At 34.8% G+C, this 17,100-nt stretch overlaps 1 protein-coding gene and 1 non-coding gene across 2 annotated transcripts in view; one reads left to right on the top strand and one right to left on the bottom strand.

Annotated features, from left to right (window-relative positions):
- LOC129240718 (myb-like protein A) overlaps positions 1-17,100 on the bottom strand; it is an 87,984-nt gene that overhangs the window by 29,726 nt on the left and 41,158 nt on the right. The window lies entirely within an intron of this gene.
- Positions 279-361, top strand: Trnal-cag (transfer RNA leucine (anticodon CAG)). The gene has a single exon. It is a non-coding gene; the product is annotated as a tRNA-Leu (tRNA).

Here is a 17,100-nt window from a genome sequence, read left to right as displayed (position 1 = left end):
GTTTTGAAAAATTACCGCATCTTAGTTCGAATGAAATTAAATAAGGTCTAATATCTATAATTCTTGCATTTTATTCATGTCTTCTGCAAATACAAAACTACGATGAGTTGAAAAAAGAATCTCTTTTTAAACGAAAATAATTTTTTTCGGCTGTTCAATACATTGCTGGCACATACATATGTATTTTGTTGGTGTACACAGAATAAAAAACAATTGTGACTCATATCCAGTCATCGTACGTTCGCTTTTATAGGGCATTTTGCCAACTTTTCACACATGTCAGGATGGCCGAGTGGTCTAAGGCGCTGCGTTCAGGTCGCAGTCTACTCTGTAGGCGTGGGTTCGAATCCCACTTCTGACAAATGTAATTTTTTGAATTCATTTTTTATTTATTTAAAGTTAGCGAAATTTATACAAATTTTATAATAAACTAAAAATTTGTATTTTTATGTTTCTTTTTTATCTATTTAAATTCAGTTTAATTGCTAAAAATTCTATAGTAAACTAAAAATTCGTATTTTTTTTATCTATTTAAATTCAGTATAATTTCTGAAAATTCGTAATTTTTATTTTTTTTTATTTATTTAAATTGAGAGTATTTTCTAAAAATCCTATAGTAAACCAAAAATTCGTATTTTTTTATTTTTTTATATATTTAAATTCAGTATAATTTCTGAAAACTCGTATTTTTTTATTTTTTTTATTTATTTAAATTCAGAGTAATTTCTAAAAATTCTATAAAATACTACAAATTCGTATTTTTATTTTTTTAATTTTTTTCTATTAAAATTCACTATAATTTCTGAAAATTCGTATTTTTTTATTTTTTTATTTATTTAAATTCAGAGTAATTTCTAAAAATTCTATAAAATACTTAAACTTCGTATTTTTTTATTCATTTTAAATTCAGTGTAATTTCTAAAAATTCTATAAAATACTAAAAATTCCGATTTTTTATTTTTTATTTATTTTAAATTCAGTGTAATTTCTAAAAATTCTATAAAATACTAAAACTTCGTATTTCTTATTTTTTATTTATTTTAAATTCAGTGCAGCTTCTAAAAATTCTATAAAATACTAAAAATTCGTATTTCTTATTTTCTATTTATTTTAAATTCAGCGTAATTTCTAAAAATTCTATAGTAAACTAAAAATTCGTATTTTTTGTTTATTTTTTATCTATTTAAATTCATCGTAATTTCTAAAAGGTCTATAAAATACTAAAAATTCGTATCTTTTTATCTATTTAAATTCAGTATAAAAAAAAAATTCAGTACTTATAATTTCTGAAAATCCGTATTTTTTTTTTTATTTAAATTCAGAGTAATTTCTAAAAATTCTATAAAATACTAAAACTTCGTATTTTTTTATTCATTTTAAATTCAGTGTAATTTCTAAAAATTCTATAAAATACTAAAAATTCCGATTTTTTATTTATTTTAAATTTAGTGTAATTTCTAAAAATTCTATAAAATACTAAAAATTCGTTTTTTTTATTTTTTTTTTCATTTATTTAAATTCAGTGTAATTTATGAATACATTATTCAATGTAATTTCTAAAATAATTACTAAAAGTTCGTTTATTTTTTTATTTATTTAAATTGAGTGTTTTTTCTAAAAATTCCAAAAATTCGGTTTTTTTATTATTAATTAAAATAGCAAAATTCCCAAACTAAATCTGGGACTGTTAAGTTATATTTTTTAAATTCTTATTGTATTATTAAAAAGTAACTTTTATTTAGAGCTTTGGTAGTGCTGCATTGTAATTAATTTTAGTTTTACTTTATTTGTTTGACCTTCACATTGTTTTAATTTGACAAGCGAATTTATATACAAATAAAATATTGGCTGTGTACACAGATGTACATACATACATATGTACATATATATGCACGGGCACACGCAGTGTATTAGTATTAACAGTAGATTTGCTGGCATTGCTGGATTTTATCACTTATCTAATTAAAATCTTAGTTTTATGATCTTAATTAATTAAACGAGCTGAAAATATTTAAAGGTAATGTAGGCAATAATGCATATGCACATACATACTCGTTCATATATGTATACATATATTTGAATGTATTATGTGTATATTAGAGCGGGTGGAAAATGGTGCAATAAACCACCACAATTTGAAGGCTTATGTGAAACAAAGAAAAACGTTTTTGAACCACCGTAAAAGCGGCGAAAATAATTTGGTTGTCATAACTTGGAATTTGATGCCGTGAAGTCCTATACGTATAGTTCTACCACTCTAAATCAATGGCTTTTTTTTTAATTTTCAAATTAGAGTTCCTAGTATCAGCCCTAAAAAGCTCTAAACATCAATGCAACAAGTGTTCAATTCAGTTTATAAACAAATATTATTATTATGGGTCGATTTAGCACTGAGGCCTGAAAGATCTATTATGACCTCTTCATATAATCAGAGTATTTTTTTGAACCCCACTTCTTTAAAATATCGTCACCAAGCCGTCTCTGTATCTCGCTCAGCCTATTAGCATCGAGTTCCGTAGATAGCAAAATATATTTTTTCATAAATAACAAACTCGAATAGTTTAGAAACAGTCGAAAGTTTGGAGATGGGCCTAGCTGTTCGTCAGGATTTTTTTATCATTCTTGAGATATAGTCATTTTTAGTAGCGCTAGCTTGTTAAAAGTAATTTTGAGGGACCGAATAAAGTCTGGACAGTTTTTCAATAGCTCAGCAGAGAAAACATCCACGTCGGACGGAGGAGGGATTACGGGATACGGAGGTATCAAGGGCTAATATTCCCTTGGCAATATCTACGGAAGATGGGTTTCAAGAACTGAAATAAAGCTGATAATCAATATCTGGAGAAAAACTTGGAAAATCGTCTGTATCGTCATTAACAAAGTACGACTTAAGTTATGTAGCTACATCAAGATGGATTCTCAGCAATCTATTTGTTCAAATAGACTGATGTAGGTATCCCAGTTCAATAATGAAACAATAAACAATGAAGTCCGTAAAATAAATACAGCGAGTTAGTTAACGAAATGTTGTCTTATATTTACACACTGTTCTGTATAAAATTGTACTTTAACAGTTCAAAAAAAGAAAAAAAGAAGCATCTATTTCTCGAGCACTTCGGTCATTCATTCCAACCCTATTTCATTGCAGTATACAATTCATATCAACTAGACTTTCTTTTGCCTAAATCGGGTTTTATTAAAATTCTTAATTCAATTGCTTAATTTTTTAGGTTTCATCACAAAATGTAGGGATTGGGGTTCCCTTGAAAACTTGTGCCTATGGAGAAATGGGCCACGTGTCAACTCAGCGCGCGGGGCTAATGCACAAACGTGCAAACTGGCGAGATCCTTCTGGCCACGCGCAGATCGGAGGGGATCGAGGGACAAAGTCGCAGCTCCCGAATTTGGTGGGTATCCTTACCGGACCTTGTCCGTTAGGAGTTCATGCGGTGAGACCTGGGATAGCTTGCAGCCCTTTGTGGTGAAGCTATCTGAAAGGCGAGGTGGAATTATTTCAGTACCTTCTTCTCTCGTCGGGCAAATGGTTAGACATCTGGGCTCACACTTTTTCGCTACACCTGCGGATATTGCGGTATTAAGGGGTTACATACGTCCAGAATTTTCAAAAAATCGATTACAGATTATTATTCTTTGGCGACCGCCGGAGCCGAATGGGTTGGTGCGTGACTACCATTCGGAATTCACAGAGAGAACGTCGGTTCGAATCTCGGTGAAACACCAAAATTAAGAAAAAGTTGTTTCTAATACATTTATATATATATTATTCTTTATAGTTTTAATCATATTTCTGTGGAATTCGATTTAAAAATTCCCCATAGAACCAAAGATATGGTAGAAAATGTATCATAACTGCCCGACTGCCTCGAGCAAAATGCACTTGAAACTTTAAACTCGAAATTCAAAAATTCGGCTCGACAAACTATAACTTTATTTTACAAATTTTTTTTTTACATACCGTGGAGCAACTTTTTTCATTGTACTTTGGGTCACGTGATTTTTTATATACTAATTTTTGTCAAGAAAAATTAAAATAATTTTTTTTAATATTTAAGTACTAATAAACAATGTATACATTTTTTTTATATTTATTTCTATTGTTATCCCTTCTAAAAACAGTTTTTCTTTTAACGCGTTTTTGGCCCTGCTGGACGTATGTAACCCCTTAAATATCACGCATCTGGTGAAATTTATCAGTAGCCGGAAGTGGTTAATACGAACGTAAATAGTCACTGTTGGTCGTCATCCTCTAATTTTTTTCCACCTGTCTGGTTCTTTCCTTCTACTTGAAGTTGGTTAAAAAAATGTTTTATTTTATTTTTTATTTCGAGATGCTTTCCATATAACTTTTCAAATGAAGTGTGTTTTTTTATTTTTTTTGTTTTTCCCCTTTTGCATGGTAGACCCGGCCTAATGTATTCCGTCAATGTAAATATCTGTGCGTTAACCGGCTTACGCTTTTATTTTCTTTATAAGTAGCATTGAATTTTTTATATAAATAAATGCCAAAAGCGTAAAAAATTGGATCTCATCAACGCTTAATGGGTCAAACAAAGCGCCGCCATTTGAATGCAAAATAAAATCAAAATCATCACAGCCACTGAAAGCATCCATCTTATCTATGTGGCTCACTTGGATATTTTTTGAAATGCAGAAATTGCAAATTTATATGCAATTTTTATTCATAAAACACAAATTAACTTCAAATAAAATCAAATCACTGATTGTGCTCGTTAGACAAATGCAGCCACCGACAGAGTGGCAGACAAGTGTTCGTACAAAGGTTCTTCGTTCAATGTAAATATGTAGCTCTTCGACGCTCTATCTTAATTAAATCAATACATGCAAACAACGAGCTATGGTTGCGTGCATTCCAACAACGAGAGAGCCGTGAATATGTCAAATGTGTCAAAATGCCAATTAACAAGTAGACGAATTACCGGATAGGCAGACAGCCGGTCGAATGGCGATATGAACTTATATGTTATTGTATGCGGAGACAAGTGAACAAACAGTTGGACATAGGTACGTCTACCGAAATAATTTGACAAATGAATCTGTAAATACTACTCGTATGTACGTACATATGTAGATGCAGTTTTGGCAAGCATTTGCTCAATTATTGTAATTAAAAATTGTTAACTCAATACAAAAATAAATATTTGTCAATTAACGCTTAATTATGGTTGGTTGGGGGATATGTATAATATAATTATTGGAAATACTTTTAAACATTTGAGTTCTAACTAAAGCGTTCAATACCGGACCACTTGTAAGTCCCGAAATTTCATTATTTTTCAGAATATAACATTTACGTCCTTCCAGCTATCGTAACAAATGGAGTTGGTTCGTTGTCGACGTTTGTAACAAGATAAGATTCTCTTTTTTTGGTAAAAATGTCATTATGGTTTCTTCAGTATTTTCGGGTCTTTGTTCGCTTATTTTTACTATGAATACACCTCTTGATGCCCTAAGTCCCACTAAGGATTGAGGACCGGAAAAACTATGGTTTTAATTCGCATTCAACAAATTCAAACGCTTTTTAAAATGCGTAAAAAGATGTTCAATGATGAAAAGAGTTGGGAGAAGAAGATTTAATATTCTCGCATAACCTTAAAAGGAGCAAAAAATTAAATTTGCGCTTTCAAATATCAGATTTTATAAGAATCAACATATTTTCATTAGCACTAAAATCTTCTCAGAGTGACCTTTTTTAACATTCTTTTGTTTAATAAGTTTTTTTAACTTATATCTACTTTGGGCAGCTTTAAATAAAAAAAGGAACAAACACCAAACTTAAAAAGTTTGGCATTTCGGGTATAAAAAAGCACTAAAATTATTGTGAAGAGCAAATGGTTGGCAACACTGCACAACTCAGCTAATGTGACGTCACGCGCTCTCTGATGGGCGCAATCATTTCAGAGTTTGTATAATTCTTGTAGGTATATTAAGTGTACTGCTCGCACGAGTAAGATTAGCGGCCTCTGATCTAATAACTGATTTGAAATATTCTACCGATTACTGCAACTTTTTCTAACTACGAAAGGGTTAATTTATACCTCACTTTAATTAACTTTGCTTTAGTACATAGAAAAAAATTTAATTTTTTTGCATGTTGAATTCCCATTAATGAAAGTTTTAATTCCAAAAAATCTACTTTTGCTTTAAAATACATTACCCAGGGTGCAATAAAATGTCAACAATGTCAAAAATATAATTCAACCAGCTCGAGTGGAGCAGAGCTTTATAGAATGGCTCGCTCAACCTCTTTAAGGGAATAGTGACAGGAAATTGTAGTAAAATATTCCGAACTGGGCTATGCGTCTATACTAAGATCGAAGGTTGCACAGGAATGCTGGGCAGCCCTAAATGATATTAGTGTCATATTCAAGGTCAGCCTTATTTGGGTTCCGGTGCACAGAGATATTGAGGGAAACTGTAAAGCTGATGAGCTAGCCAGAAAAGGTACTGCTCTTCAACTGCTGGGTGATAAAAGTACCATTGGAATATCCATGGCCACGAGCAAACTAGTAATATAAACCACATTATCCAAGAGGCCAATAAGTCATGGAGAAATGAAGATACGTGTCTAACAGCTAGGCTACTATGGCCGCAAATAAACAAGAAAAGAACAAAGGAATTGCTTAGTCTCTCAAGAGATACTATTTCAAAGGTCGTGGCTTGTTTAATCGGTCACTGGCTATTTGGCAGGCATTCCTCGAGACTAGGAGTTTTCTCTCATGAATATTGCAGAAGTTGCAGATATGAGGAAGAGGAAGAAACAGTTGAGCACTTCCTTTGCAATTGTCTAGCCCTAGCTAAAATCAGAACAGGTTGTCTAGGTAAATACTTTTTTAATTCTCTTACAGAGCTGTCTGCCGTGAGGTTGGGATCAATACTACGTTTCATAAGAGCCGCAAAATGGTTCCACGAAGGAAGGTAATGGGTTTCCGTGTAGCAAAGTGGTATCACAACGGACCTGTAAGGTCTAAGTGAGCTGGACATGCAGACCAACCACCACCATAACCTAACTTAACCTAATAATACAATAATTAAAGAATACCAAAATATTCCACCAAAGTAATTTCTATAAAGAAAAACCTTTCACAACAGTATTGACAGCTGGTTGTCAATTTTGTAGGTAATCTGCTATATGTGAACGGGTGGATTGATTTTGTGGATTTATTGGTAATTAATGCATATGTGAACGTATTTTTAGCTTGTCTTCACAAGCAGCTGAAGTAATTTAGAAATATAATTAAACATTTAATTTTTTGAATCGGAAAACTGTTTTAGTAGTATTTCTACTGTAAATGAAATATTATTGAGTTTTTATTAAGGTGATTAATCAATATTTTCTATGACGATTAAGCCAAAAAATTAATAACTTTTCAAACTACTTTCCTTATAAATAAGTTTATTACTGTTTTTTTTTTTTACTTCCTAGATTTTATCTCTAAACACAAGATTATTATTTTTTATACCATACATAGAAATAAGTATATAGCAAGTCAGCTATTGTGTGTGCTCTTTATATGGCTTACTACGAATGTGAACCAAAAATTCGCTCCATTGGCAACTTCGCTTGTGAATCCAAACAGCTGTGCGCCATAAATATTTTGCTATATAGAAAAAACTTGGCAAAAATCATAACATAATCGCGGAAAATTATTTATCAGCGTATTTATTAGGGCAATAACATATTTATAATCTCTTATGTATATACATATTCTGTCAAAAAATAGCCAAGTATTGACGAGAGCGCCCTCGTGTACCTCACTATTGACCGTTATAATTTTGAAGTAGTAGAAGACTTCGTTTATCTAGGAACCAGCATTAACACCGATAACAATGTCAGCCTTGAAATCGAATGGAAAATCTCTCTTGCCAACAAGTGCCACTTTGGACTAAGTAGTCAATCAAAATCTAACATTCGACAAGGCACTCATCATGCCCGTCCTGGCGCAGAAGCTTGGACGATGAGAATATCCGATGAGGCGTCACTTGGCTACGGCGAATATCGCAGACGATGGAACGATGAGCTGTATGAGCTTTACGACGGGATAGACATAGCGCAGCGAATAAATATTTAGCGGTTTTGCTGGCTGGGTCATGTCGTCCGAATGGGAACAAACGCACCAGTTCTGAAAGAATGCGGTACCAGCTGATGGTTAACAGAAGAAAAGGTGGAGGCCATCCTTGCGTTAGAAAGAACAGATAGAAAAGGACTTGGCTTCACTTGGTATATCCAACTGGCGTCGGTTAGCACGAGAAAGAAACGGCTAGTGCGCTTTGTTAAACTCGGCCGAAATCGGTTAAGCGGTTACCGCGCCAATCAAGCAGAAGAAGACTGAGAATTAAAAAAAAATCACGTTTAAAGGGTTGACGAAATTCAAAAAGTAAAACAATGGCCAGACGGTAAATATAGAATATTATCTGGGTGTTATGCGTCGTCTCAAAGAGAAGATTAGACGAAAAACGAAATTCCATTGTTTTTGCAATTTGATGAATGTCTAAAATTTCAATTAGAATGTAAACAAACAAGCAAAGCAAGAAGAAAAACAGATCCGCCTGACATCCAAATAAACAAATCGCAAGAAAAACAACAAGTCAGTTGCTCTAGGAACTTCCCCTTTATCAATTCGCCCCGATTTTGCGATTTATTAGCCAAATAATGGTACTTTTTTGGCAGAAGGTATATTAGCTTATTCGCTTTGTGTGCTCAAATTACATACATACACAGGTACCCTAATTAAAAGGCGGTAAAAACATCCAAATGCGATACGAGCGCATAGAAAGAATGCCGACAACAGCTTGACAGCCGAGAAGCCGGGTGTGCGCTGTACGCAACTGAATTAGGGCACTGGGTTAGGTTGGCGATGAGCTATGAGTATTACAATTTGAGCTACATAATGCTCATAAATATGTGCAACCGACATACATGCATAAGTATGTCAAAGGTATATGTGAATGTATGTGCCTCTTATCATGTATGTATGTATGTACTCGCATGATAATTGTATGAAGAAAAAATATAAACAAGCATATCTGCATTTTATTATTATTTACCTTTTAGATACTTTCCTTGTTTACATTAATGCATTTTATGACTTGAGAAATAAATTAAATTTTATCGAAATGCAAAATTTTACAATATTTTGTGAGGTCAAGGTTTTCGCACTTGTGAGCATAAAGCGTAATTTCCTATAATCGTATACCGAAAAATATACATATATATCAGAGAACTGCACCGGCTCAGTGTAAAACATTCATATGCTTCACTTGTTCAAATAAGTTATTGTCATTGTTTATTTCAGCTCAATCAAATCATGTGCTGCGTTTTAGCTCTCCGATGTTATCACCAATCGTCTTCATAGCAGCCGTTTCGGGTATTTGCTCGTTCGGCTATACATTCATTTTTTTGAGCAAGAATAAAAGGGCTATAGAGCCAAATGAGCCGGTTTGAACACGTATGATCCCGCATGAGTTTTTGCTTGTAACTAACGATAGCAAAGTAAAAGCAAAATTTTAAAGCAAAAACACTATATTTTCATATTTGTTTTTTTTTTCTTAAAACTTATAATAAAACACGAAAGAAAATAATGTAAATAAGGAAACATTGCTGAAACTAACTAATCCTTTCAAATACGAAACGCAATTTACAGAGTACATTGTACGTCAACGCTCGTTTGCTCGAACATGTGCTATTTACAATAATGACAATTACTTCTTTGAACAAGTTTGATCGTTTGAACGCAAAGGCCGATGCTAATTTCATTCAATGCTGCTTTTTGTTCAATGATTAGATTTGAGCCGAAGACATTAGATCATACGTGTTGACTGAGCTGAACTACGCGTTCGCCTGCATGAGCTGACTGCACTTGACCAAATATTTTGGTTCAATTGACTGAATGTGAGCAAGAAATTTAGCGTATGAACAACTCAAGAAAACAGTGAGCCATGCAGGTCTCTGATATATATGTATGCATTAATTTTTGTTTGATTTTTTAAGTTCATTTACACCTATCCAAAAACCAAATTGTCAAAAAAAAAACGGCTTCAAAGTTTTCAATTTTTTAGGTGTGTCCACCTGTAGTCGAACACGCCCTTTTAAATAAAAAGTGTTATACTTCGATTATGAGTCATTTAAGAGACGTTTTGAATTGATTTATTTCAATTAATTCCGTAAAATTAATGACCAAATTTAATATTGGATTCAATTACAGCCTGTCCGAGAACTAAAAATTACAAAAGAAGGAAAGTTTTAGTAACAAGACGGATGTTTATTTGTTCTAAATAATTCGTCTTTATTTATTAATATAATTTTGCTTAAATTCTCTCAATTTTACGTAAACTCTCTAAATTTGAAGTGAAATTCACCATTAAACATCTGAAAATCCCCCCTGCGATCTCATTACAGCCAAAGTACTCAAAAAGCTCCCAGGAATAGGGGTTACTCTGTTAACGTATAATACTAATTGGAAATTTTCCAGTTCAATGGAAAGTGGCTCAAATTAAAATGGTCCTCAAACCTGGCAAAAAATCAGATTCAATGAAGCGTATCGTCCAATCTGCTTGCTACCGATCACTTCAAAGCTTATGGAATGTCTTATTCTTAAAAGTCTGTTTCTGATCATTGAAGAACACAAAATAATACGCCATTATCAGCTCGTTTTTCGAAGGGAACACAGCACTATACATCAAGTTAATTCACAATACGTTCGAACAAAAAAAAAATACTGTACAACAGCGTTTCACGACATTGCCCAAGCTTTTGACAGGGTATGGCACGACGGTTTGCTGGTTTTAATAACCACCCTCTCTGTAAACTTCTACACACTTATAAAGTCTTATCTCAATAACTGAAATTTCTTCGTCAAGGAAGAAGATCATCTCTCAGAGCTCCGCGAAAGTTCAGCGGGCACTTCCCAAGGAAGCATAATGTGAGAAATATTGTACCTACTCTGCACATAAGACTTACCCGAAACTGAAGGAGTAACTATAAGCACATTCAAAGGGGCTCGAGAAAATCAACCTATTGCTGAAAACATGGAGAATAAAGTTTAATGAAACTACAAGGTGAAGCCCAAAATAAACAAGACTGGCGTCTTAAAAATGTTTTTGATGGCGCCATCTTTTCAATGAGTTAGTGCGTTGGAAGTTACATCCCTAACTGACTTTCAGTGAAAGCTTGGTGACATTCGGTTCAGTGAAAGCGAAGTTGTTGCGCCTAAAGTATCAGTATGTTTGTGTCATCGATACAAAAATGAGTTTCGAACAAAGAGCTAATATCAAATTTTGTTTTAAAATTGGTAAAACGTTTACCGAAACATTTGAATTGATCAAAAAAGTTTATGGCAATTATTGTCTATCTCGTGCCAGAGTTCATGAGTGGTTTACACGTTTCGGCGATGGTTGTGAGGGCATAAATGACAATGAGCATACGGGCCGCCCAAAACCAGTAATAACCGAAGACTCCATCGAAATTGTCCGTAAATTTATCAAAAAAGAAATGAAATCATCGTTGAAAATCTTGGAGTCGGAGTTGAATATCTCCAAAACATCGATTTATCGCATTTTAACTGATCATTTCGACTTACGAAAGGTCTGGGCACGTTTCATTCCACACAAGTCAACTGAGGACCTAAAATTGCTCAGAATTCAACATTCGAAAGACGTCATAAGAAAGGGGGGAAAAAACGAGAACTTGCATTGCAATATTGTCACTGGTGATGATGCAACGTGTTGTTTCCACTATGAACCTGAAAGTAAGCGTCAAAGTGCCGAATGGAAGGCCCAAACAAAAGGTCGCGTTTGGAGAAGTCAAAAAACAAATCGATGTTCATTTGTTTTTACGATTCCAAGGGAATTGTTCACAAGGAGTTCATGTCATTCATCGAATTCACCCTGAATACCGCGAAGCAGGAAGCTGGCGCTGATTGCATGATAATGCACCACCTCATCGATCCGCTGTTGTGACTGATTTTTTGGCTAAAAATCACATTTTAACCACCAATCACGCATCGTGTTCACCTGATATGGCTCCCTGGGACTTCTACCTATTCGAAAAATTGCATTTTGCCATGAAAGGAAAACGTTTTGCATGCGTAGAGGCCATCCAAAAGGCTTGTACCGATATCCTGAAGAACATTTCGTTCGATTACCTGAAACACTCTGTCGAGAAGCTTGTAGATCGAACAAAACAGTATATCGAGGGCAGAGTGGACTATTTTGAATATAAAGGTTATTCCAATAACAGGTGTTATTTAAATATATAAAAGGCTATCGAGAGATGATTAACCATTTGTTATGGTCGAAATTGGATGGTATTGATCTGGACAAGGTTTATTTTCAACAAGACGGCGTTACGTGCCACACAAGCAACGAAACCATTGATCTTTTACGAAAAAAGTTTCCGGACCGTGTTATCTCTCGAATAGGTGATCACAATTGACCACCGAGATCTTGTAATTTACCACGTGAAAGAGAAGGTCTACGTCAGGAGCCCAATTTTGATTCAAGACCTCAAAGATGGAATGCGTGAGGCTATCGAGGACATAGGGCAGTCACTTTGCAATTCGGTTATGGACAATTTCATGAAAAGTATATTGTCCTGTAAGCGTGGTCGTGGTGATCATTTGCCTGATGTTATTTTCCACTATTAACGGCATACCTTCTTCTACACACATCTGGTCATTTATATAAAAAAATAGCATTTTTCTTTGAATATCAAAATAACGCCTCTTATTGGAAAACTCTTTATAAACGTGAAGCTATCGTTTCTATTTTAGCTTAGTTTTTCGTTTGTCGATCAGCGAGAATCACGTCGTGGACTTTTTGAATGATTTCCTTGGTAACCACGTCTGCCGGGTGTCCTGGTCGCTCTCATCAAAAATGGTTTGAATTCGTTGAGCCAATATCTAACTGTGGTCGTAGATGACGAAGCGTCCCCATAGACGGCACCCAACTTTATTTTTATCTCCTCGCATTTTTTTCCATCCAAAAACAGAAACCATGCTGCTCTTTTTCCATCTTAGCGAAAATCACGAAACACGCCTTACTCGAATAGCTGCCAAATCCAAACTAACCCATCAATCGGTCTGAAATTTGATAGATGGCAGCACACGATGCTAACACCAACTTCCCTCAGGAACGCCCTTTGTCATCAAACACGGGTAATTATTTAACCATCCTCGTAAATTATTTTGAGTTCATGTTGAATTTCATATCATTTTCTTCTTTACTGCTATTTTGTGATTTTCGTCTTGACTGTATTTTTCGCCTCCATGTGAATTTTTATTTTAATTATATTTATATTCATCGTGAAATTAAAAAGTGAGAACCTGTTAAAAAATGTTATTCAATTTATTTTGGAAGAAGTCCGTTTTTCCCACACATACCATTTACAGCCTCCCACACAGCTCCTCTACACTTAGGGAAATTTTAAAATTTCGCAGAATTTTTCTCAGAAATTAAAAACAAAAATACTTTATGCATCACATTCTTCTATTTACAATTAGAATTACGCAGCAACTCTTCTACTCTCAGTGGAAATGTAGATTTGTGTACTTACATACAAACATACATACGCATGTGTGTGAGCTAGATTGGAGCTGGAAATCTACTGGAGCGCGTTGCTTATCTGATTGTATTTCTAATATTCAATAAACCTTTAGACAATGACTTCATTGTTGTAGTTGCACTAATAAAATTGTATTAATTTGGTTTTCCCATATATTCGAAAATTTAACTGCATAGGAGTTTTCGTACAAAATTGTTAAGGATCCTTTAAAAGATGTTAGGTTAGGTTTGGCAGCCGCATAGAGAGGCAACGATACCACAGAAATCATGCATTTAAACACCTAATCTCCTTGCGTGATTTCCTGTGATACAATGTGCTGTGAGGACCTCGACTAAGGTCCTAATTTGAAGTCTGCTCAATTTTGTAATATTCTTGAATAGACGTACAAAGATTTAGCCTTGGCTATGTTTGCCTAGCAATTTTACAGGTATTGGCGCTAATCCATCCTTGATTTACAGAATTGATTAGTGTGTCCATAACAAGAAGCTTACAAGTTGCGAGAGGTACCCCCATAGAATTATTTATGTTTAGCATACAGGTACCTTATCTTGCAAGTTGATCAGCCCTACAGTTCCCTGGTATATCTCTGTGGCCTGGAACCTAGCATAACATAATACGATATTGTTCGGCCATCTCATTAAAAGATTGGCGACAAATGTAAGACACTCCTTGATGTTATTTAGAATGCATCCAGAGCACGAGGGCAGGTTGTCTGACTGATAGAGTGGAGATATCTGTTGATGATATTCTGTTTATCTCTAACCATCTTAAGGCTTCATGAATAGCGTTTATTTACGATTGAAAAGCACTATAGTGATCCGGTAGTTTAAAGGATTCGATGATAGAAAGCTCACCCTTTCTAAGTGTCAATTCCACATTGCTTCAATTATGAATTGACGACTTCATGAGGTCTACCCATAGAGGACGTTGGTCTGGGTTGAGTTCGTGCAGAGTAGCCAAATGCTTTGTGAAAGAACCAAAGAGGAAAATAGCGACCTTTCTCCTAAAACTCAACAGAAAGGATCTGAGAGTACTGGTGGGTGTAATCACAGGGCACACCGCTTGTAGTCAGCATAGGCTGTCATGGGGATTGTAGACAGCCCTGTCCGACTTTTTCCAGAATCAGACTTAGAATATTGGGTTGCGATATACTGAGTAGGGATAAAGTTCATACTCTTCCTCTTCCGGATCTCTTAAGATTCATCAATGAATCCAACAGATTCGCGAAAGAGTGACCTCCAACCAATTTGTCCGTCTTACCACCCATTTTTTATCTTTCCTAACTCTATTCTTTCTACTGAAGTCTATCCGGGTGTAGTACAATGGTCTCCCGACTGAGTGCTTGTACTTGTTCAACCCCCCAGAAATCTAATCTAATCTAATATAACCCTGATCCGTCACCGGTATCTATTTTAGATTCGTCCATGTAGATCTTAATGGGTGTGTTGAAGAAGAAGATCTTCAAGCCATTCCAGTCTAGAAGGGATTTTCATTGAGATACTCCTTTTGAAGCAGAGAATTGGAGGGTAATAATCACAACCACTGGGTATATCCGTATAGTAGTCTCAGATGGTTGAATGTCCATGTGTGACAGGCTTCCAGTGACCTCGCTTCCAGTGAGCTCGCTTTGAGCCTTAAAGCGGAACAGGCCGCTAAGTATTTGCAGAAGTGATCTAGGGGTGACAGATGTAACATGATATCCAAAGTCATGGATAGCGTGATTTTCATGACGCCACATATTGCTAATTCCGCTGATCTCGGCACCTTACTCAATAAATTAGAATAGGTATTTTTCTGCATAGCACACCACCAGACAGCATTTCCATATAGAAGAATAGGTCTGACAATAGCAGTATAAAGGCAATGAGCAACCTTAGGTTTAATTCCCCAGGTCTTACCTAAAGGTCTTTTACTGGCATAAAAAGCTAGGCTCACTTTCCTAACTCTTTCGAAGTTGTTTGACTTCCAAGTCAATTTGCAGTCCATGGTTAGTCCTAAGTACTTGGTTTCTTCCGAAAACACAAGAGCTTCCCCCTTGAGCATAATTAGGCTAAACTGAGAGATTCTATGTTTCCAATAGAGCGTCCAATAAGCGTCACAAAAAATACCAATTGGCTTTAAACATGCAAAATGACAGGCCATTGCTTCACAGATGTTGACAATATATGACTTAAAATATTTCGTGGCATGTATTGCCAACTTCATTCGATTGCGTGCCCAACATATAAGTACATACATAAGTCTATATGGTAATCCGTTGGCTGTAAGCCCCACAAGCACTAAATAGTAACGTTAGTTATTTTCTGAGGTCTCATTTTTTTCGCCTGCTTCGTAACTTTTATAACCATACAGATGTACATATATGAGAGCTTATGGCACTTATGAGAGCTTATATTACTCCACTTAAGTAGCCTGTAACTTTTTAATAATTTTCTGATTGAGAAATTAAATTCAAGCAACTTTTTCGCCGTAAAGTACAGTCCATAAAAATGTTATTTTCCAGGGTACTTTTGATGTTTTTCATAGGTAATTAACCAGAGATATAAGTACAATACAAACATAGTACCTATACAAACATACATATATGATGGTATGTGTAAGTGTGAATCGAAAACATCGCTAAAATTAAATTTATATTACTATTATTTTTAATGTTTTTCCGCCCATAAAACCGTCTTACCCAAGATATTCTGTTTTACTAAGCCAGCCGGTGTTTACCCATTAAGAAATATTTCCCGTCTCTTCCAATGCTGTTGCTTTGATGTTTAGCGCATCTTATTTAAGCATCCGACAGTACGAAAAAGTTTACACAGAGTAAATTTTTTCCACTAAAAAATATTAATTTTCATTTGAAACTGACCAATCGGCGAATGAATCTGACCAGGTTTAACCGGAAATGCCCAAGTTAGGCAATGCTGGTTGGCTGTTTTGTTATTTTTTTACATATTTAAATACAGTCACTCAAACAATTCAACACATTTTTTGTTACTCTGCGGTCAAATGCTTTAAACAGCAAAACTATTTCTTCGATCTACCGATCGCCTTTTTGTGCTATGTCTTCTTTAGAATGAGTGCTTTGCGAGAGATTGGTGTAAGAAACCGTTATCTTTTTTTCAATTTAGAAATTCAATAATTTACACTTCAAAATTCAAATTTCATTTCTAGAGTGAACCTTGCATTACAAGAACGACAAAAATTCGAAATGGGGTATATGCCGCCAATGGTTAGGTTAGGTTACGTTAGCCAGGTTGCTTGTCTAAGATAAGACACTCGTTGGCCCTAAAGCCCATTGTGACCGTTAACTAAGTGGCTTGGATAAGAAGCTGACTTGAAAGACACACATCTCACTGATGCTGAATCGCGCATTAATGATTTTTCAGCAATGCCGCAGAGGCTTTGGTAAAATCTGGGGACTGAAACCTGCTGTGGTCCTATGGATATACACAGCACTTATCAGACAAATCATCACTTACGCCTCTGTGGTCTGGTGGCTACGGAGC

The sequence above is a fragment of the Anastrepha obliqua genome, chromosome 3, assembly GCF_027943255.1.
Source record: "Anastrepha obliqua isolate idAnaObli1 chromosome 3, idAnaObli1_1.0, whole genome shotgun sequence".
NCBI lineage: Eukaryota > Metazoa > Arthropoda > Insecta > Diptera > Tephritidae > Anastrepha > Anastrepha obliqua.
The sequence above is the reverse complement of the archived record's forward strand: the minus strand, read 5'-3'. Positions and strand labels throughout refer to the sequence as shown.